Consider the following 22614-nt stretch of genomic DNA (forward strand, 5'->3'; position numbering starts at 1 on the left):
CACCTTGCCTTATTTTCCGTTCATTTATTTCTTGTTTCCTGTGTGTCGTCTGCCTCCTTCACTAGAGTCAAGTTCCACGGAGGCAGAGACGGGGTCGGTGTGGCTCACAGGGGTATCTGCCGAACGCCAAACAGCGCTGGGCACACAGAAGGCTCTGGGAGAAGGAAGAGGCCTCTCTGAACCTGTTCCCTCACCTGGAAAGTGGGGCTAATCACATACCCTGCAGGCTCTGAGGTGGTTGTGAGGGGGATTCAGAGAGGGGACCCGGGGAGCTCTGAGCGCAGTGCCAGGCCCGGACGTGGTCACCGCCTCGTCACTTGCGCATTTCATGCTCTGGCCTCCCAGGCCGGGCGACGCTGCCGCGGGGCTGCGACTCCCGGCCCGGCCCGCCGGGCCCCCGCCCCGCCCGCCTTGGGCTCCGCTCCTTCCCAGGCGCCCCCGCGCCGCCGGCGCTTTGAAGTCCCAATCCGGCAAATAGAGTCAATCAATTATGAAGGGAACAATCTGGCGGCCCCTCGGGGAGCGGCGGCCGAGCGATCCCGGGGGATTAGGCCGCAAATCGCGCTGAGCCTCCCTAAGTGACAGCGAGAGAATCGCGCGCGGCGGCGACGGCGGCGGCGGGAGCGGGAGGGAGCGCGGCCGCTAACCCGATTATGCAGATCCGCGGGGGGCGCGGATTAGGCCTCGGGGGCGGCTTCGCCCTAAGCGGCTCGCGGATTTGGGAAAAGTTTACTCGGGCGGAGGGGGCGGAGACTCCCCCGGGCGGGCGGCCGGGACTTCTCCCAGCCGGGTGAATGGAGGACCCGCCTGCAGGAACAGCCGCGAAAGGGTGGAGCGGGCGCGCCTGCTGAGCCACAGCCACAGCCACACTTTGCAGGCGCGCACACTCACACGCACACCCAGGCCACAACAGCCGTGCCTGCACTAGCCCACAGGCGCACGCGCGCTGCCCACGATCACCCTCCCAAGCCACAAAACACTCGCGAATGTGCGGGGCCGCGCCACCCCACATAGCCAGGCCCACGCCGGCTCACATGCGCACGCAGCACTGCCTCGTGCTCACAGGAGCATGCACGTACTCACAGACATGCAATCTGATGTTCGGATACCTGCCTCCTGTGGTTCCAGCAGAATCCCTCAGTGACACAAGGTGTCCCTGCCAGCCTATGTAGACTTAGGACTGGTGCACAGCCCTGCACCTGTGCTCTCCCACGGACCTCCCTGCAGCTCCTCTCCTCTGAAGGACCTTGAGGACAAGTGTGTGTTAGTGTCTGTGTGTGTGTGTTTGAGTGTGGCCTGTCTCTGGAGTCTGGGCCCAGTTTTGGCTTCTGCAACTGGGACCTTCTCAGGGTAGGTGGAAGAGACTGAGGCAGGACGCTGGGATGGAAACAGGCCGAGTCCTCTTGGTGACTCTGGCTAAGGGGTCCTCTCTGCAGGGCTGGGGATCCAAGACATTCCTCACCAGGCCCCTCTGGGCCTGCCCCTTCCCTGAGGTGCTATCAGGGAGGAGGTGGGGGAGAGGGACAGTGGCTTCCTTTTACCCATCTAGGAAAAGGACGCAGAACCCAGCTCCAAGCCTACCCAACGCAAGATGTGGGGAAGGCTCAGACTCGTTCCATTTGTAAAACGCCCATTGTGTGTGATCAGTCTATGTCCATGGTCTATACATGTGTTCATGCTCAGTGTGTGTCCACAGTCTTTGTGTACGTCCATGGTAATATATATGTTTTTATACAGCATGTGTTTGTGGTCAGTGGAATGTGTATCTCTAGCCTCACACCCCTTGCACAAACATCACATCACACACAATGACTGTGGACACACACTGACCACAGACAGGCACTCATCATGGACACATACAATGGCGATGGACACACTGTTCTCTCTCTGACACACACACACACACACACACCTCCTGATAGACACCAATCCTTTGAATGGACAGATGGTGGACCTTGAATTGTTGCCATAGTGGCACAGGGCATTGGGCGTGGTGGCTCACACCTATAATCCCAGCATTTTGGGAGGCTGATCAGGTGGACCACTTGAGGCTAGGAATTTGAGACCAGCCTGAGCAACATAATGTGACCCTGTCTCTATAAAAAAAAATTTTTTTAAATCAAAAACCCATAGTGGCAGAGGGTAATTGCTGTGGCATGGAGGGCACCCCACCCCATGCCCTAGGCAGTGATGGAGTGACCCTGTGGCTGACTGGATCAATGAGGAAAGAGAGGTCAGAGTCAATAAGTCTTTAGCAAGCAGGGCACTGGCTGTTGCCTCCAGCCCCCATGCTGCGTGCATGTGTATGCCCGTGTGTCCATCACACCCACCACTCTTGTCACACACACAGAGGGTGTGTGTGTGTGTGTGTGTGTGTGTGTTATCTCCAGAATCTGGGATCCACCTCAAGGTGGCCTGGGCTGGCCCCTGGGATCCCAGTCGTGGTGAGATGGGGTGCTCTATGGCGGGGTGAAGATGTGTGCTGGGTAGTTTAGTCTACTGGGGTCAGTGAGAGTGATGGGGGAGAGAGGCATGTGCCCCTCCCTGTGTAGTCATAGCTAAGCCCTGGCCCTGTCTGGGCCTGGTTCTCTCACTGGCTTTTCCTCCTCTAGCCTTTCTGGTTCGGAGTCCCTGGGAGAAGCCAGAAGAGTCAGACCCTTGAGAAGAAATCCCATCAAACCCTCTTCTCTGGGGCATCCCTGACCCACTGGACAGGACTCATCAGGCAGCCTCACCTCCCCATTAAAGTGTCTAGCCCCCTATGGGGCAGTCGGGCCCAATTTCACACTTAGGAAGGCTTCCTCTGGCCACCAATGGGGCAGATCTGATTAGGTGGCTGCAGAGAGTGCTTGCTCACAATTAATCAGCAGCCGGGCTGTGGGCAGAGGCCCACCCAGGCAGGAGCCCCATCCCAGGCGTGGACAAGTCAGGCCTATGGAGCTAGAGGGAGTGAGGATGGGAAAAAGCAGGCCCCCACACACCCAGGGAACTTCAGGTCGGGGCTGGGCCATGGCCTCCTTCCCCAGAGCCCTGCCCTGGTCCAGATCCTGCTGCACCCCTTAGTGGATGTGTATCCTTGGGCAAGGTACTTAGCCTCTCTGTGCCTCAGGCCTCATCTTTAAAATAAGGATGAAAACAATATCTTCCTCATAAGACCTATAAAAGAAAATGTAAAGCAGGTAGCAGAGTGGCTGGCACCTAGTAGGTGCTCAAGCTGTAGGAACTTCTATTATTGTTACTATGGTTTTTAGTTCAGAACAGGCAGACAGGCAGAAAGAATCCAACAGCCAATGAGCTCTTGAAACCCCCTCCCCCAAAGGAGGACAGCTGGGGAGAAGGGAGACTTTTGGGATCCACTGTAATTTTCCCCGCCCCATTCAGGCTCATCACTTAGTAGAGCACAGAGGGGATGGGGAGCCAGTCTGGGGCAGCCTGCCCTGTGGGGAGGGGAGCCTGAACTCCCTCCTCTCCCTCCAGTCACCAAGTGTGTGTGTAGGGGTGGGTGAGAAGGGAAGAGGCTGAATCTGAAGTGGCTCCGTGGCTCAGTTGTTTCAGGCCAGAAGCCATTACCTTCCCGGAGAGAGAAGCCCACGGCCCATCTGAGGCTGGGGCAGGGGCAAGCGGGGGTACGTACGGATCGGAGTGAGACTCCGGGCCCGCCCTAGGGCCTCCTTGCCTTCCCCGTTCCCCTTGTCTGCCCAGGTGAAGAGGCAAAGTCCCTGCTCTTCTCCAGTTTGGGCCTGCTTGGCACTGTCCTAGGGGGTGGGGTGAGAAGGGGACCAGGAGGAGAGAGGGGTCCCTGCCCGCAGTGCCTTCATAATTGATTGTGCCTACTGTGTGCTAGGGGTCAGGCATCTCCTGTTTACTTTGTACCCTTGACACAGCTGGAAACCAGCAGGGACCTTTTCAAGAAAGTCATCTGATTATCTAGCCTAGGGGCATGACTTGACTGGACAGTGGGAATGGGAAGATTTCCATATGAGGGACGCTGGAGTGTGGACTGGAGGGATGGGGGCTTGAGACTCTGCCTGCTGGCTTTGCATAGCAAACGTGCTGTCTTATGAAGATTGCCTGCCTATTTAGGACTGCTCAGGACTGCTGGTAATTGAGGGAAGGGCTAGTGCCGCCTAAATCACCCGGACACCACTGGGGTCAAGCTCAGGGAAAGCACTGGCCTACAAAAGTCCAGGCCCAGAAGCCACTTGAGCTCAAGATGGCAGTCTGTTGGGTCATCCCCAAGGTGGGTAAAGGGCGTCAGGGATGGGCTGAACCCCCGGGTGTGGGCTGTGTGCACGTTCTTACCCAGGAGTGGGACTGTAGGTTTGTGTGCAGCCCACATGCACGGCATCCTGGAAAGGGCTTATTTTGCCTCTTGAGCAAGCACCTCCCCCATCTCTGCTGGGTGCTTGGACCCTCTGAGTGCGACAGATGCCACCGAGTCCTCTTCTGTCTCATGCCCTCCTGGCTTCTATCCTCTTGGCCTCTCTACTCTTGGCTGCTCCATGTCCCTGTTTCTACCTCTTAGTGTCTTGTCAAGGGCCTGTGAATCTGTGTCCCTGTCTGATCCAGATCTGGACAGGCTGAATCCATTGAATCTGTCTGGCTGTATCTCTCTCTGTCTCTGTGATGATCTCCGGCTCTTCCTTGTCTGTCTCTAAATCTTGGTGTCTCTCCATCTGTACCTCTCTGCTTCAAGGCTCATCTTGCCCTCGGCAAGCCTCTGTGCGGCTCAATGTGGTCTCTGTGCTCAGGTTTTGTTTTTTTGTTTTTTGTATTTTTTTGAGATAGAGTCTTGCTCTGTCACCCAGGCTGGAGTGCAGCAACATGATCTTGGCTCACTGCAACCTCTGCCTCCCGGGTTCAAGCAATTCTCGTGCCTCAGCCTCCCGAGTAGCTGAGATTACAGGCATGTGCCACCACACCTGACTGATTTTTGTATTTTTAGTAGAGAGGGGGTTACGCCATGTTGGCCAGGCTGGTTGTGAACTCCTGGCCTCAAGCAATCCACCCGCCTCTGCCTCCCAAAGTGCTGGGATTACAGGCATGAGCCACCGACCCTGGCCTATGCTCAGGTTCTAAGGATGCTGTAGGTCAGGAGCTGAATGGAGAGAAGAGGCTGGGAGACAGAGTATCCTGGATGCCTAGTGCCCCCTCTGAGGGGCTTTATTCTTCAGAATCTGCACTTGGACTCAGTCTAGGTCAGTCCAGGAACACTCTGAAGGCTCCAAAGACTTAGCCTCCCACTTTATACTGTGTTTCAAGGGAAGAGCCTTGCCTCCATTCGGACAGGCAGCCAATTTCTCTGCAATTTCCCCCTTTCTCCATTTTTTTTCCAAAATGAGAAGGAATAGAGAAATGATTTTTGGAGTCAAACAAACTCAAGTTCAAGTTCTGGACTTGCTAGTAGTAAGCTCTGTGATAAGGAGTAAGGTATTTGACCTCTCTCAGCCATGGACACTTCCTCATCTATAAAATGGGGATAGGAACAGTCCCTATCTCTCTGGATTGTGGTGAAGTAAAATGTGTAAAGCACTTAACATAGAGCCTGACTCAAGAACTGGAAGCCATTTTTATTGCATTTCTTTGATTTTTTGTTTACAGAGCCCAACACATGCGTAGACCCATAGGAATCTTATTGAATGAATGCAGAGTTCTCTGTTGTTCCTTTCCTTATTTTCCTTCTGGCTCCCTTTCCTTCTATGTTTCTCTATCCCTATGTTTTGGAAAGAATGGGCCAGGAGAACCTCTTGAGCATCCCGTATGCACCCAGCCTTGAGCCTGGTTCTGCAAATGGTGACAGGCTCTGTAAACAATAATATCTATATGTGGGGTTTGGCTCTGCAAATAGGGTCTTTGTAAAGTCTAGGGTTCTGAAAATGGTAACATGTTCTGCAAATTATCATTGGATCTGTGACAGTGACAGATTCGGAAATCAGTGATGGGATGTGCTCTGCAGATGGTAGTAGGCTCTGCAAATACTGACGAGCTTTGCATATGATTTCAGGCTCTGCAAACGATGGCAGACTGCAAACTTTAAGGCTCTGCAAACAATGATGAGCCTTATAAAATAGGGAGAGACTCTGTGAAGGGTAATGGGCTTTGCAAATAGTGATGGCAAGCCGCGATAGGCTCTGAAAAAACTGAATAATCATTCTTAAAGGACAAGAGATCCCTCCTGTGGGTCCCTAAAGAATAAAGCTCTGTCTCAGTACCATGGACAGCAAGCCCCCCCCCCCCCAACAACCCCCCCAACACACACACACACATCCCATTCCCTTCCAGGCCTAACTAGAGTGCCTCTGTCCACTTATTCACTGATGTTGGGTATGTGTTGTGGGGTGGAGGATGTAAGTGAGAAGTAGGACAAGGAGAAGAACAAGGCCGTGTTCCCACTCTCAAGGCTTTCAGTTGGTCGAGAAGACAGACTTCTAAGTAGCCAGATAGAAGGATTGTGTCTGTGTTGACAAATCTGTTCTCAGCCTAGCTATTTGTGAGGTAGAAGGTATCTTTCCACATCAGAGGCTTTCAGAATGCTAAAAGGGTGTTTAAACCACATTGGGCCTCCTGGGGGAACTGAGAAGTCAGCTTTGCAAAGCACGTCTTGCAGGCTCCAGCCGACCTTAAATTCTAGCTGGCACCTGAATAGCTTTGTAGCAATTTAAATTTCTCTGCCTGTCCTTTCCAGGTCTGGCCACATTAACAGGTCTGTATCACAGGGCGCATGCATACCTCTCAGAGCACAGGGCCTAGGGAGGGTAAAACAAGAATCTGTTTTAGATGGGCTGTGAGTAAGGAGCAACGGTGCTGAGGGTCTGATGGTTGTTGAGAGTGGGATGGAGATGATGACATCATCCAGGTGGAGATAGTTGGATAGCCATGGAGGTGATGGTGGTGCTAACATGCTGATGGAGGTGGGGGAAGAGCTGGAATGTTGATAATGATGAAGGTGACAGGGAAGTGATGGATATAGTCAAAATACTGTGGGCAAAGTAGGCCCTAATGGGAGATAGGTTGACTTCTGGTTCTGACATTAGCCGTGTGACCCCAGACAACTTATTTAACTTTTCTCTGCCTCAGTTTCCTCTCCCATAAAATAGGGATGCTAATAATGCCTACTTCATAGAGTTCTTATGAGGATTAAATGAGTTAATAAAATATACACAATACTTAGACTAGTGCCTGGCCCATAATAAATACTATGTAAGTGATAGCTGCTATTACTTGTTTTTTTTTTTTTTTTTTTTTTTTTTTAGATGGAGTCTTAGTTTGTCGCCCAGGCTGGCATGCAGTGGCGAGATCTCGGCTCACTGAAACCTCGCCTCCTAAGTTCAAGTGCTTCTCTTGCCTCAGCCTCCTTTAGTAGCTGGGATTACTGGCACATGCCACCACACCCAGCTAATTTTTGTATTTTTAGTAGACACAGGGTTTCATCATGTTGGCCAGGCTGGTCTCGAACTCCTGACCTCAGGTGATCCACCCACCTCCTGATCTCAGGTGATCTGCCACCTCAGCCTCCCAAAGTGCTGGGATTACAGGCATGAGCCACTGCGCCTGGCCTGCTATTTCTGTTAAGGAGGGCAGTGGAGGTGGTGATGATGAAGGTGGGAGTGGTGGCAGTGAAGTTGATAATGGTGAGAATAGGGATAATAATAATAAGGATAAGATTTATTGAGTACTAACTATGCACCCTGCACTATTCTAAGTACTTTATACGTAATAACTTGTTTAATCATGACAGCCCTCTGAGGCGGCTAATATTACCCTCATTTAAAGACTATGAAACTTAGACACCGAGGGGTTAAAATATGTGATCCAAGGCGACACAGCTAGTAAATGGAGGCGCTCCAGAGCCTGTGCTCATAACCATTGCTAAGTGGGGATGAGGATGGAGTTGGAGATAGCAGTAGTGATTATGGTGTCCTTGTGGAAGCAGGGCTGGGGGTGGAGACCATGGTCGAGGTGGCCTGGGCAGCAGTGGCTGTGGTGATAACAGGAGAAGGAGGCAGCAGTGAAGTGGTGATGGAGGAGGTGAAGGTGGTGGTGTCTGCGGTGCAGTGAAGGCCGGCTACAAGAACACCCACTGCCCAGCTCCCAGCAGGGCTTTGCAGCTGCTGCTACGAGGCTGAGCTCTGAGAGCAGGGAAGACAGCAAGGACCTCATTTTCTGTCCAGCAGCTGGGGCTTGTAGGTCCCAGACAGTGAAGTGGAATGGAAACAGGCAGACTCGGGGGCACTGTGTGGTAGAGGGGTGGGCAGAGTTTTCCACTGGCTCTCCACCTTTTCCCTGCGATTTGGCATTCTCTGACCCCATAACTACCAAGTCTGCACGCTCCATGCCAGGGCCTGATCTGCACTAATGGAGCACACAGCAGCAGAGGTAAGCTGCCCACCCCATCTGAGAACCTCCCCGCCTCGCGCCCGCCCAGTGCCGACTCTGGCCAGCTTCTTGCTGCTGCGCTGAGGGGAAGCCTTAATAGAGAATCCGCCTCTGTGCCGCCGCCCTCCACCCGCCAGCGCGTCCCTATTATCAACATCATCAACGGCGGCAAATGACACTCTCGGAATCTTGACTCCAATCTGATGCCTGGTCCCCGGAGCCGCAGAGAGGCACAGGCCAGCCAGGCTGGGGGGCTGGGGAGGGTGTGTGCAGTAATAGGATGTGGCCGAGGATGTTCTATTAGCAGCAGCGCAACCGCTGATGAGCCCCCTCCCTAGCCCCTTGGCGTCCCCATCCCTGCTCAGCCAGGCACAGCAAGAGGCCTGGGGGCTGCTGGGGTGGGGAGCAGGAAGGAAGGCAGCTGCGCGGGGGTGGGGCTAGGCTAAGCCATCCTCAAGTCCAGACACGAGGCTCTCTTGGCGGGACATGAGGATAGGAGGGGGAATCTGAAGAAATGAGGCCACTCAGACACTTCCTTCTGACCATGTGTCTGGGGAGGAAGAGGAGTAGGGGAGCAAGTGGTCTGTCTGAAGGTGGGTGATTTTTCCCGTTGCTCCCTGGGAGCATCAGGTCTAAGGAGCCTCAAGAAGCATCCCATCCAGCCTTCCTTCTCTGGCCTCACCTGGAACTCTCTTTGGCATGGGAAGCTCAGCACCTCCCTGGGCTGCCTGTCTCATTGCTAAGTGCCTCCTCATTTGGAGTACTGATTGGTCTTTCAGGACTTACCTTAGACCAAGATTTACCTTAGACCAAGACCCCTCCGAGGCCCTCACCCCACAACCAAGACAACCTCCCAGGGTTTTGGAGCCAGAAGGTAGGTCTCGTTTGCTCACCTGGGCCTTCATCCCTCCTCCTGGCCACAGATCTTCTGAGTGATGTATAGTATGCGTGTGGAAATGTTATAAGAGTCTGGGGGTGGATGGCTGGACCCACTACAGGGCCCTGGAGAAGCAGGGGAGATAGTGGAAGGAGCCCTGGGTGAGTGCAGGACACCCAGGTTCCAACCCACATCATCTGCTCGTGACCATGGGTGAGTTACCCACATGGCTTACCCTAGTCTGCCTCCCCACAACAGCCCCTCAACAAAGGCCTGCCAGGCGCGGTGGCTCATGCCTGTAATCCTAGCGCTTTGGGAGGCCAAGGTGGGTAGATCCCTTGAGGACAGGAGTTCGAGATTAGCCTGGACAACATCGTGAAACCCCATCTCTACTAAAAATACAAAAATTAGCTGGGTGTGGTGGCGGATGTCTGTAATCTCAGCCACTCGGGAGGCTGAGGCAGGAGAATCGCTTGAACTTGGGAGGCAGATGTTGGCCATTGCACTTCAGCCTGGGCGACAGAGCGAGACTTCATCTCAAAAAACAAAACAATAACAACAACGAAGAAAAAAAAACAAAAACAAAGGCCCTGGCTGAGAAAAGGGGATGATGAAGTCAGCTTCTGTCCCTCAGGGGACTGGGTAGATCAATGCTTTGGGGGGTAAAAGTTATGAATTTGGGGCTGGACAGTCTATAAGCATAGTCTAATTAATACTCCTTCCACCCATGCATACACAGCACCACGTGGATAGAAGAAAATAAGGCAGAGTAGAAAGTGGGATTGGGGCTGGGCACAGTGGCTCATACCTGGAATCCCAACACTTTGGGAGGCCAAGGTGGGAAGATTGCTTTAGCCTGGGAGTTCGAGACCAGCCTGGGCAACATGGTGAAACCCCGTCTCTACTAAAAATACAAAGAATTAGCCAGTAGCTGGGACTACAGATGGTACACACTTAGAGTCCCAGCTACTTGGGGGGCTGAGGTGGGAGAATCGCTTGAGCCGGGAAAGGGTAGGTAGGTGGGGGTTGAGGCTGCCAGTGAGCTGTGACTGATTGCACCACTGCACTCCAGCCTGGGCAATAGAGTGACACCTGGGCAATAGAGTGACGTCTTAAAAAAAAAAAAAAAAAGAAAGAAAGAAAGAAAAGAAAAAAAGAAAGAGGGCTCTTGGGCCTGATTGTGTGTGCTGGGGTACACCACGGAGGGGCTGGAAGGCAGGGTTCTGTCCTGTCCTGAAGGGTGCCTGGTAGGCTAGGAGCCTTGGGCCAGCTGGACAAAGCTCCCTTCTGGGCTTCACAACAAGAGAGAAAGGCTGGGCCTGCCTGAGAGAGGACCCTTGGGACAGGGCTGAGAGGGAGGGAGAGGAGCCAAGCCTGGCTCACAAACCTCCCCTGACCCCTGCCAGGTCTGGGCCTCAGACCATGGCACTGAACTCAATCTGTTCTGCCCACTGCCCCCACCATGTCTCATAGTCCAGAGGCCACAGATGTCCAAGCTGTTTGCCTCTGCTGAGTGGCCACCCTCAGTGCCCCCAGCAGGGGGCTAGCCATCAGTCACAAGGCTGGCAGTCCTCAGGGCTGGACATGCAGAGCTGGATGTGGACCAGTGGATGGCAGGCGGCAGGGGGCACTGACTGCTATGCATGGGGTGCCTTGGAGGCCTCCCTATGCCTTCCCTGCCCCCTTTTCTCTCCCCCAGCCCACCTGTGCCCTCACCTGTGCCCATATCTCCATTCCGCTGTCACCTGGGTCTACTTTACCTGCCATGTCTCTGGGCCCTTCTCACCTGTGCCCCTCTGATTTGTCCCCTCTCTCTTCCTTCATCAGATCCCTCTCCCTTGCCCCTCCTCTCCAGTCTCAGGGCCACTTTGCCCCAGACTGACTTCTCCTGTTTCCCGTGTTGGTCTCTCCCTCCCGGTCTGTAACTTAGGAGTGGAAAAGTCAAGATTCAGCCTTTGAAACTCCATCTTTCCAACCTCGCTGCCCTTACCTCAGCCTGGCCCTCTCCTTTTCGAGGCAACTGCCAGTGGGGGAATTGGAACCTCAAGGCAGAATGGTTTTTTTGACCCAACCATGGGCATGTGGAGGTGAGAGGCGAAGGCCTTGTGTGATTGCGGGAGTACATAAAGAGCCTGGGAGGGGCACCCAGAGGAGAGGGTGCAGTTCTGAGAGCCAGACAGCAGGGGGCGGCCGATCCTTGGTGACGTCTGGTTTGTTCCTATTCTTCAACCCTCCGGCTGGAATTACCCAAAGGGGTAAGTGTTGAGTACATTGTGGGTGGAACCCTAGGACCCTCAGTAGGGGCAAGCTTTCTCCCAGTCTGAAGTTGGTCCTGGATTGTTAGCTTTTTAAAGAAACCCTTATCGGTTACTCAAAAAACCCCTCTCTATTTGAAATCCTGCAAGGGATGAATGAGCTTGGGATTTAGACCCTTGGAGGAGAGGGAGGAAAAAAAGGCATTTTGGTTTTCCTGGGGAGCGCTACCTCCTCTGTCCTCAATCCTCAGGGAGGCTGGCATCTTGCCTCTTAGATGGTCCTATTTTGGGTTAGAGAAGGAGTAAGAGTCTCCCTCCCAGCCCACAAAGAATCCCCCTCTCATCTACAGGCAGCGTCCTCGCTCCAGGGAACTCTCAAACCTACACCAGCTCTGGAAGGGAGCAAGCCCAAGGCGTTCCCTATAGACCTCCTGTCCCGTGCTAATTAGCACAGAGGAGGGAGAAGGGTCTGGGAGGAGTGAGCCCTCCCTATGTGACAGTGTGACAGCAGGTGCATTCACAGTGTGTGCACAGGTGAGTGTGTATGAGAGAGACACCACAGTCTGGTCTCTTTTCTCGGTGAGTCCTGACACGAGTGTTTCAGTGCTCCCCTACCCCACTTTTGAGGGAGGAGCTGAGCCTGAGTGTGAGGCCACAGCAACTGTGTGTGACGCTGATGCCAATTAGGTGGAGTAGCCCTCTGGGGCCTGCGTCACCACCCTCTTTGTCCTCAGTGCCTGCAAACTCACTATTAAAGTTTTTATCCTCAGGAAGGGAGGCACTGCCTCAGGTCTGAATAATATAATTATTATAGTACATTAATAGTGTGATGGGACAGCATGAGAACCCAATGTACTGGAGAGGACCCAGGAACCTGGACACAGAGGGTGGCAAGGGAGACTTCCTGAAGAAGGCTAGACTTGATGGGGAGGGGTCTTTCAGATATCCCTGTGACTGCAGGCAGGAGGAACGGCCTGGTGCAGTCATTTTAGGTCCCATAAACACCTTTCTGGGCCTCCCATGATGCTGGGAATTGGAACTGAGATTCTCAGTGTAACACACCACCCCTCCCAAGTAGGCCATGGGAGGTTGGTAAATATCGTAATCAGATTAGTGGAGTGGAGACAGCAGAAACTATGGTGGGAAAATGCTCTGGGCTGGCCTGGCCCCCACCTCTCTCCTGGGAATCCACCCTCTTGCCCTGCCCACCTCCTCCCCTGTGGGCTCCAAGGCCATCCTGGCTCCTCAGTGGCCCCTGCCAGCCTGGGTGACCCACCTGGCACCTGGCCCTCTCTGAGCCTAGTGGAGGTTTCTGCATCCTGGGTCTCCTCAGCTTAGGAGAGCGATGGGGCAGCAGAATGCCCAGCCCTGTTAACACCCTCTTTCCTAAGAAACTAGCCCTTTGGGCTGCTTTTCTCAAGCCATGGAGCCCAGGAGAGACCCCTGCCCCTTCCTCTGGCCGTGATGCTGCTCACCTGTGAGACCGGAATGAAGCATCAGGAGTTCAAAGTGGTCATGGGTGGAGAGAGTGTCTGGTACACGACACAGGTTTAATCTGGGTTGAGTCAGAATCACTTCCCTCCTCCGTCTTCTCATGGCCAAACTGAGCACAGGTCTGGGTCCCTGGGGTACTGGGAAGCCTGGTCAGGTGGAATGGCACAGGGCAGAGTGAGCCAGATGCATCCCACGGAAAGGCAGGGGTGTCTGCCCAGCCCAGGAGGGGAAGGGCTGGGAGAACAGGGCTGGCATTCTGTGGAGCCTGGGGTGGGGAACTGGGGGAGAAAAGCTGAAAGGCTGTGAGATGGAGAGTTAAGGAATGTGGGCTCAGAATCAGGAGAGGTGGATATTGTGCGGCTGAGGGGCTGGGAGTCTGGGGTACTAAGGAATGGGATGATATTGGGAGGGGCTGAGGATTTTGGATCTTGGGAAACTTAGGGGCTGAGAATTAAGAACTGAGGTCCTAGGGGGCTAGCGTGGTAGGGCCTGAGGAGACCAGGTTAAGGTGTTTGGAGGCTCAGGAACTAGCAGGCCAGTGTAGCTGCCATGGGGGGAAAGGAAGTGGAGAAACGTGCTCACGGACAGAGAAGGATGTCCATGGGTGGATGGGAGGATGTGCCCAACAGTCCCGGGCCAGGCCTCCCTCAGCCCCTGTGGCTGTGCTGGGGCCATGGGGGCGGGCAGCGGGCCTCTCCTTGTCGGGCTGTCAGAGCGGGTTAGGCTCGGGGAATTGGTTCTCTGGATCATCTCCCGGGAGCCAGCCCCTCCTGGCAGCTTTGTTTGGCAAAAGCGCAGGGATTAGCAGGGCTGCCCCCACACCACCTCCCGGCCGCTAGCTCCTGGCGCTTTCATCCCTGAAGGTCGCTAAAGCCGAAGTGCTTTGAGATTAGGCCCCACAAAGGGGCCCCTTGTGCTCCAGCCAAGCCTTAGGGGCAGGGAGGGGAGGGGGTCCCGAGAGCTCAGTGCAGGCCGAGCCCCTGAGATAAATCCTTTTCTCTGTCCCTGTCGCATCCCAAAGGGTCCCCCAGGCCAAAGGCCAAAGACCCCTCTGACCCCCCTAGCCCCAGCTCAGAGACTGTGTCCCCAGTCAAACCTGGTAAGGGAGCATCCCAGGCCCAGCCAGCCTGGCCCAGCATATCAGCATCCACCTGTGGTCATTTCAGGGTGGAGGTGGACGAGGGAGTAGAGCAAGAAGGGCTTCAGGGCTCAGGGTAGCAGTTGGAGTGGGTCTAGATCACAGAGTGAGAAGGAACATCAGTCTGCACTGCTCACTGAGCAGATGGGGAGACCAACCAGGGCTCGGGATAAGAAGGGGCTTGCCTCAGGTCACACCAAGTTGCTGGCCAAGCTGAGGCAGGGATGTAGTGAGCTCCCCCTTTTCACCAGGTATTTGAACCCAGGCTAGAGGTCAGCAGGTGTTCTTGATGGGGAAGGGGCAGTTTTGTGCTTCCTATGTAGAAGAGAATGGTGTTTCACATGTTTGCATTTCATGGACCAGCAAAAAATGTTTTAAATATGAGTTCCAGAATAAAATTGCCAGCTATTAATTTTGCCATATAAGGGCACAGATGGAAAACTACTAACTGCTGTCAGCATCATTTTATAGAAAAGAGGATATTTTAGAATCAAAAAAGTAAAAAAGACATAATCCCAGAATAGAGAGGATAGACCTTCAAATTGAATAGATGTAGCTTTATGAAAATTTTCCTATAAAAACGTTATTTTTCTTATTTATTGGTATTTGGATGAAAATGTTTTGGGGATCCTAGACCAAGCAATCTTGGAGAGGTTCCCTGCCCCAGGGAGCTAAGGCTCCTAGGCCCTATGCACTCAGGTCTCCTAGATTACAGCTCTGCCTACTCCTCTGTGTTGGGATGGAGTGGGGGAGGGGGTAGTTGTTTCAGGTCTAGTGCTGGGAAGATTGGGAAAGGGGCTCCTGAGACTGGGCTGCTGCTTTGGGGGCTCTGCTGAGAGGACAGCCTTGGCCTTGGCCCTCTCATTGGCAAGGAGACTTACGGAGAGGAGGGGGAGGGAGCAACCCTGACTGTGGTCGATAGAGGAAAATTTCTCCCTGTCCTCTTGCTCGTAAAATGTTTGTGGCCAAGATATTGCACAACATTCCCAGAGAGGCCACAAAAGGCAGTGCTGGGCTGGCAGGGTCAAATGGAGCTCACGGAGCCCAGCCCCTCTGCTTGGCCCCCTGGCTAGGTCATGCTGTGGGGCTGGTCATAGGGAGGGGTCCAGAGTAATTGGGGAGGTGGTAGTGGGTATATGGGATTAGCCTGAGGAACATCAAAGCTCAAGAAATCCCTTGTGAGAAAGTGTTCGCAGGGAGGGGGTTGCCAATGACAGTGAAGAACTGATAGTATTAGCTGATACTTATGTGGCATTTCCCACATACCAGGCACGGTGCTAAGTGGTAACTCATTTAGCACAATCTTTATAACAACCCGAGGGGGTAAGCATGATTATTTCCCCCATTTTCCACATAAGAAGACTGAGGCACAGAGGTTGACTTGCCCAAGGTCACAGCTAGTAAGTAACAGAGCCTGGTGAGGGAGCATCCCTCCCTCATCTCCCTGAGTTTGAACCCAGGCAGTCTGGCTCCAGAGTCCATGCATTCAATTACCATGCACGCTGTAATGCTGTATTGTGGTTCTAAGCAAGGGATGCTTCAGAGTTCCCACCAACCCTTGGCCATACCCTTCCAACTTCAAGATAGCGCCATGGTTTTCCTGGGATTTGGAGACATCAAGAGGTGGTCGGCATCTTGCAGACACTGGGTAAAATGGTAATGTCTCCTTGCCCCATTGTGGCAGTTTAAAAAAACCACGCCCACAAATTCCTTGATACTTCTTCCTTTGAGAGGTGGAGCTTAATTCTCTTCTCCTTGAATACGGGATGGACTTGGTGACTTGCTTATAATGAATAGAATATGACAAAGTGGCAGGATGTCACTTTTGAGATTAGCCTATAAAAGACTACAGCTTCTGTCCCCCCCCGCCTGTGTCCCTCTCTCTCACTCTCTCTCTGTCTCTTTCTCTCTGATCCATCTCAGCCACCCATATAAAGAAGTCCAGGCTATACTCCTAGAGGCCACATGGAAGAGAACTGAGGCACCCCAGCTGACAGCCAGCACTAACTGCCAGCCATGTGAGTGAACTTTCCTAGAACAGGACCCTCCAGCTCCCATCAATCAAGACTGAAGATGATACAGCCCTGGACAGCGCAGCTTGACTGCAGCCTCATGAGAAACCCAGAGTCAGACCACCCAGCTGAGCTGCTCCTGGATTTCTGACCCTCAGAAACTATGATACAATAAATATTTGTTGCAAGCCACTAAGTTTGGGGGTAATTTGTTATGCAGCAATGGATAACTGATAAACCTCACCAGTCTCACTACTGGGAATCTCATCATTAGAGTTTTAGCCTGTGGGTGGGTTAAGTCACAGTCTCCCCCATGACTCTCCCAACCCTGAGGTAAATAACAACTGGGCTAATGCAGATTATCTGAATCCGATAATGGCTAGAGGACACCTCCAATCCAGTTAGGGGATGCCATGCTGAGGATGGCATGTTGCTGCTTAATCATTCTTAATTCTTAATCTTAATCATTCTCAACTCACCCAGGGCCAGGCCAGGTGTCACAAGCAGGTGTACAAGCAGCTTTGATGGAGTCATACTTCATAGCTTTCCTATATGGCTGGTTCCTTCCAGGAAAAACCATCCCTTGCTTTAGTTGACAGTGAGAGGGGCAGGGCTGTCTTGGGGATGAGGAATTGAGGAGAACTGGGCCTTGGCCATAGTAGGGCCCAGGCTCCACAGATCCCATCTTTTGGGATCTCTCCATTCTCTGCTTGTAGTGGCCACAGCTGCATCTGTGGGACTCCTCAGCATCTTCCAACCTCCTTTCAGAGTCCCTACCCCTGGCTGGCCACTGACCTAGTGTCGGAAGTTAGCACAATGTGACTGCACATCTCAGTGTCACAGTGTGTACACGTGAGTGTGTGCAGACATAGAATGGGAGGTATCTGTGTGTAGCGTGTGCCGGGGGCCTTCAAGTAGCATGCATTTGTGTGCAGGTGCATTTGATTTGTGGGTTTCTGGGTTGGGAGGAGTATGTGTGCAGCTATATTTCTATGTGTATCTGGAAGAGCGTATACATGTATGAAATATGTGTATCTGCATGATGGCTTTATCAGGGTGGGGGCCCCGTGCACTTTGTGTTTGCGTCTGTGTTTGCTGCATTTGGGATGTGTATCTGTGTGTCTGTGTTTCCATGGCCAGGCAACAGCCCGAGGTGTGCCTGAGCTGTGGTCCTTAAAGGGTTAAGGGAAACCGGCACTACCATAACTCTTAATCATAGCTTTGCAAGCTTAGCCAGTGCCCCTGTTGAAAAATGTTTCAAAAAGCAAAATAAATGATCTTTTAGTTACAGAAGTATTGATTTTGCCCACATCTAGTAATAAAGAGCAAGTCACCTGTAGCTAAAACTCTTGTAAAATATATTTTATACTCTAATAGTCTGCAGATAGAGTCACCCGCTGAGCACAGATGACAAATCTCCCCAGCGCGGCCTGCGCCCCCCATATTTCACGTCAGGGACGCGGTGGTGGCGCAGGCAGTGACAGAGCTGGGCCTCGCCTCGGGTGAAGATGTGGCCTGGTTGGCTGGAAGAAAAGAAAAAAGCCAGACTCCTGGCACATGGTACATCCCCCTGCCTCCACCCTGGGCCCTCAGCACCAACCTGGGTGGAGATTTAAGACCAGCCGCCCCAAAGATAGAGTGGGCCTCCTCTGTCCGGACCCCTCGGGAGCTCCCCCCAGGCTCTCAGAGGGCCATGCCTCTCCCCAGCACTCTGTGGAGGCTGACAGTTTGGGAATGCTGAGGCTGGATTTGAGAGAAGAGTGAACAAGGAGGTGGGGGCTCTTTCCTGGTTTGAAGGCCAGTTACCCCAGGTGTACACAGGCATGTTCACACATGTGCCACACTCAGGCCTTTCCCAGGCCTCCTTGTACACACAAGGGACACACTTAGTCCTCAGTGCACACAAACACAAGGCAATCTCTCGGCACATGTATGTAGGGGGACACACTTGACCCCCCTACCATGTGTGAATGTACACACACGTATGACACTTGGCTTTATGCAGACAGATACACACTTGGGTGTTCCCCAAGTGAAGGGGTGCACATCCAGTCCCTTCACACAGATCTGTGTAGTACATCTAAAGCACCAGGCCACATCCTCTCTACCCAGAGAATTCCTTCAAAAAACTGACTTCTGTCTGAGACCATCAAATAGTCACTCTGCCTTTGGGGATGAGAATGTGTACCATACTCATATTACATATATAGATTCAGGCTGGGCACAGTGGCTCATGCCTGTAATCCCAGCACTTTGGGAGGCCGAGGCGGGTGGATCACTTGAGGTCAGGAGTTTGAGACCAGCTTGGCCAACATGGTGAAACCCCATCTCTACTAAAAATACAAAAATAAAATTAGCTGGGCGTGGTGGCAGACGCCTGTAATCCCAGCTACTCGGGAGGCTGAGGAGGGAGAATCGCTTGATCCCGGGAGGTGGAGGTTGCAGTGAGCCAAGATCGCACCACTGCGCTCCAGCCTGGGTGACAGAGTGAGACTCTATCTCAAAAAAAAAAAAAAAAAAAAAAAAAAAAAAAGGACAGAGAGAGAGAGACACAGATCCAGCCAAAAGCCCTCTTACACATCTGCTTCTCCAGGTGGGAGGGGCATTGCTTAGTGGGAACTCCCTTTTCTCTTGGTCTCCTTTACTTCCCAGAGCCGGTGCAGCCGGAGAGGAAGCCCAGGCCTTGGCCTTCCTGCAGGCAGCCTGCCTAGATGTGGGTTGGGGGGCTGGAACTATGCTCAGGAGCGCCCTAGCTGGCACGGGGTGAGTGGGGTTGAAGGCCACCTTACCTGCCCTTCACAGTACAGTTACTTGTGGGCAAGAGTGGTCAGAAGAAACTCAGCATGCTCAAAGGCACTACAGGAGACCCCCCACTCCAAAGCTGCGAATAAATAGAGTTTTCTGCTGGGGGTGGCTGGCGGGATGAGGGTGGAGAGCGCAAAAATGGGGAGGCCCTCTGGGTGTCAGGACGTTCTCGAGGTGAGGAGGAGATGGGTCAGGTAGCATTGGGGGAAAGGCTGGGAGTATTGGGGGAAAGGCTGGGAGCATGTGGGGTATTTGAAGAACCGGGGTTGGAGGGTGGGAGTGGAGCAGGTAGCAGCTAGAGCAAGGGAAGGAAGGAACGTGCATGCAACTAACAGGGTGTGTGTGTGTGGTGGTGGGGGGTGACTTTTGGGTGGTCGGAGAGGGTCAGGAACAAGCGGGGGTATCTCTGAGCGGTGAGGGGGAGTAGCCGTCGGAGGGCGGGGACAGAGCGGTAGCTGCCCTGCGCTGGGATTGGGGGTGGGAGTGGGGGTGGGGAGGGCTCTTTAAGCGGCGGCCGCGCTAATAACCTGTCCAGGAGATGGCTCGTGGCAAATTGCTTTGTTAGTCTTGTCAGCGCGGCCGGGGCCGCCGTCAGCGCGCGCCATGGATCAAGATGATGAATCGCCGCGGACCGCGCAGATGCGGGCGGCCCGCGGCCGGGCCCCCGGGTAGAGGTGGGAGGTGGAGGGGGCCGCGGGGGGCCCGGCCGCCGCCATTAACTCCCGAATTAGCTGTAAGCCGCCCACCACCCAGCCACTGCCCCGGGGAGCGCCAGCCGTTGGGGCGGGAGCGGGCCCAGGATGGGGACTGAGACTCGCGTCCCCCACCCGAACCCGGACCCAGCCTCCTCTGAACGCAGAGGGCAGTGGGTCCCCCGGAAGGGGCGGGGAGGGGCCGGGCCCCGCCCTCAAGCCCCGCAACCCGGTGTTCCCGCTCTTCGAGGACATCCCTTGCCGGCCCGGAGGTTCTGAGAGGGCGGCCCCATGGGGCATTCGCCAACCCCTCTCACCCGCCCCAAACCCTCGCTGTGAGCTGCTAGGGAGCCTCCGTGGGGGTGAAGGGGGAAGCTAAGGAGAAACAGAGAGAGAGGGACAGACAGACAGACAGAGTTGGGGTGTGAGTAGGGTGATTGGGTTTGACATTGCTACTCTAAACTGAGCTCAGAGACCAGCGATGGTGGGGCTGGGGCCTGCCCTGGGACTTCAAGGGGACCTAGGCCCCTACAATGGTTCCAGGCAGACAGCTGGGACCCTGTGTTCTTTGCATTTCCAGACCAGTTGGAAACGGTGAGCACCTAGTTTTCCCAAGTTCCTAAATTAACTCACCCCTTACCCACTTCCCCCTTGGTCCAACTTAGAAACATCTCCCCCAAAACACACACACACCACACGCACACCTAGGAATTTACAAACTCACACAATCCACATAAGCACAGTCTACATTCACATGTAAACGTGTATATGCATATATTACACACAAATATAGGAGTATATACTTAAATGTATTCATATACTCATAGCACAGGATAATGAATTTGAACAAATATAAAACCACATCCAGAAATGCACCACTGCCTGCACTCCCAGTCCCAGCAGCCCAGGAAAGTATACTGGGGACAGGTCCCCAGTTCCTCAGGGGATGCCTTTCTTTTAAGCCCTTTGAAGGCATCAGCAACAGCCGTGGGCAGGCAGGTGGGGAGACTCCAGGAGGAAGGCCCTGAACCATTTCCACTTCTTAATTCCTGTCTAGACGGTGGCACTTTCAAAATGGTTTTGTGAAATCACTAAAACCCACCCACATTGTGGCACATCAAGCTTCCCATCACTCAGGCCTCCCTAAAGGACGTGTTCCCTTTCCCTGTTCGGTCCTGTTTCCCTCTGGACTTTCCATCTCAGCAAGAGAGCTTGCTAGGGATTTTTGTTTTCCTCTCAAACTTTGTCCCCACACCCAGGAATCTACAACCAGCCCTGAATGCAGCCCTTGGGCTGCAATGTCTTTGGAAATGTGTGGGGGTAGGAAGTGAGTGAGTGACCGCAGCTCTCTCTGTCCATGGTGTCCCCCTATATGGAGGTCTGTGTGTCTCTGTGAAGTTGGGTCTGGCCTGGTAGTGTGGGCTTCTCCAGATATCTGGGGATCTGAGCCTGTGGAGGCCTGGTTGTATCATGAGGCTCAGGGCATACCGCCCACCCAGCCACACACCACCTCCAGACCTTGGGGACAGCTGGCACGGGTGGGGGCCTTGGTAGCCTGGGATAGGAGGCAAGCAAGGATTTCCCCAGCTGGACTCAGAATCTGTGTGGCAGACAAGTTCCTTCCAAGAGTGGGTACCTGGTTGAGCCCCGTGCCCTACTGCCTCAGTAGTCCTCAGCCAACGAACAGAACTTGTGCTGTTCTCAAACCCCCTTCCCCCAGCCCGGGCAGGTCTGGCCCACTCAGGCCCGGGCTGAGTTGAGGTCATCATTCCTCCAGCCTGCCCAGCAGCTCCTGTGCTATCTGAGGTGGGGACCTAGGGAGGAGGTAAGTTGGAGTTGAGTCCCTGGGCAAAGAAAGATGATGCCCCCTCCTACTGGAAGGGGAGCCCCAGTTGGGGATGGAGGGCAGAGAGGACAAGGCCTACTTGAGTAAGCCTTCCTCATTCCACCAGTAGGGATGGCAGGGAGGGACTTTGGTGCCCCCTCATTTGTTTCTCCATATGTGACCCTTCCACATGTGCACCTGGGCCCATGTCTGTATGTGTGACTGAATGATGATGGTATGTGTGTGCAGGGGATTACAGCTTTCTCCAGAATCACCTGTGTGCCTGTTTGTGTGTGGAGGGCAGCCAGGTGGGGGCACATTGTCCTTCCCACCATCTCCTCAGCTTGTGTGGAGCTCTAGTGGCAGTCTCGATTATCTGAGCCAAAGAAACAGCCTTGGCTCCCCTTCCCTCCCCTCCTCTCTACTCCCCTCCCGCACAGGGCCAGGATCCCTGAAGAGAAATTAAAAGGTTATTTAAAACCCCCGCCTCCGCCTTTCTTGTCCCTTTAAATCGAGCCTAAACGGTTTTGCTTTGGCAGAAGAAATCTTTTCTGGAGCTTTGGGGTGGGGGTGGGGGATCCTGGTGAGAGAGAAGGGTCTAAGCGGCCTAATCCTCTTACCGCCCCCTCCTCTCCCCTCCTCTCCCTTCTGAGGCCCACTGCTCCCCCCACCCCACCGAGGCACCCAGCCCCTAACTCTGACTGAAGATCGACCTCGACCCTCAACTCTGCCTGTAGCCCCTTCTGCCCCACCCAGCCCAAAATTCCTGACGCCCTCAACCCAGGCTGGGGCTCTAAAATCTACTAGCAGTACTGGCCAGCCAGCACCAGCTCCTCCCAGTGCCTGAGCCCCTAAGCAAGCAGCCCAGCTCCCAGGAGGTAGACCTGAGAGCTTCGCTTATAGACCAGAGGGACTGCCAGAACCAGGGTCCTGCTGTTCTGGTCCCAAGACTGTGTGCCCACCCTGTGCACAGCCACCTGGATTTGCAGCTACGTTTGAGCTGAAAATTGCACAAGGGCTCGCTACACACACACAAAGAAGTCACCACCATATGAAACCCCACAGCTGCACATGGATTCGTGGTCACGGGAGCACCAGTCACAAGGGCACACTCAACATGTGAGTCACAGTTGCAGCCAC

At 53.8% G+C, this 22614-nt stretch overlaps 1 protein-coding gene across 2 annotated transcripts in view; it reads left to right on the plus strand.

Moving 5' to 3' along the window:
* Nucleotides 1-16336, plus strand: part of LOC116473113 (fatty-acid amide hydrolase 1) — a 123203-nt gene extending 106867 nt beyond the window's left edge. For both annotated transcript variants that reach the window (XR_009214649.1, XR_009214654.1), the window contains one exon: nt 16064-16336. The gene's annotated coding sequence lies outside the window, so the exon portion shown is untranslated. The remainder of the gene's footprint in view (nt 1-16063) is intronic.
* Nucleotides 16337-22614: the final 6278 nt, after the last annotated feature.

This window comes from Hylobates moloch, unplaced genomic scaffold (assembly GCF_009828535.3).
Source record: "Hylobates moloch isolate HMO894 unplaced genomic scaffold, HMol_V3 SCAFFOLD_8, whole genome shotgun sequence".
In the NCBI taxonomy this organism is placed as follows: Eukaryota; Metazoa; Chordata; class Mammalia; order Primates; family Hylobatidae; genus Hylobates; species Hylobates moloch.